This window comes from Penaeus monodon, chromosome 19, assembly GCF_015228065.2.
Source record: "Penaeus monodon isolate SGIC_2016 chromosome 19, NSTDA_Pmon_1, whole genome shotgun sequence".
Classification (NCBI taxonomy): domain Eukaryota; kingdom Metazoa; phylum Arthropoda; class Malacostraca; order Decapoda; family Penaeidae; genus Penaeus; species Penaeus monodon.
Window position 1 is genome coordinate 30442811 of NC_051404.1, and position 583 is coordinate 30443393.

Sequence of the window (583 nt, forward strand, 5' to 3'; positions counted from 1 at the left end):
ATGGATATGGGTTTGTGTATAAATGTGCAGAACGTAATTATAATCTTGTGATAGTGTTATCTGCTGATAAAAATGAAAAAGGGCCTTGTATTACCCTACAGGGGACAGCATTTCAATTACTAAAAAACAAAAACAAAAAAACACAGCCTCTGTATCTCTAGAAGTAAATAGTTAATTACTTAACTCATCATTTTACACTAAATAATAGTACTTACTCAATATTTGCTGCATATTTGGAACGTATCACAGATCTATATGTGCTGGATACTCATGTTGACACGTTCAACCGCGCAAAAACTTGTGATTAACAAAATTGATGTCAAAATGATTCCATTCCTTAAACAGAGATGTAAAGACACTCGTTATATATCGCAGACATGAAATATCTTGCATAAGCCATGATAAAAGATCTTGGTCGAATAAAGACAAAATATCAAAAGTAGGTTTTTATTGTCGATATTTTATCATATACGGAATCATGTCATATATGCAAGTACACCCACCTTAAGTATTAAAAGACTGGTTCTCAACCTGTGCGACGAGACACAGGTTAGTGTCGTTTAACTTTGCATATGTGTATTTC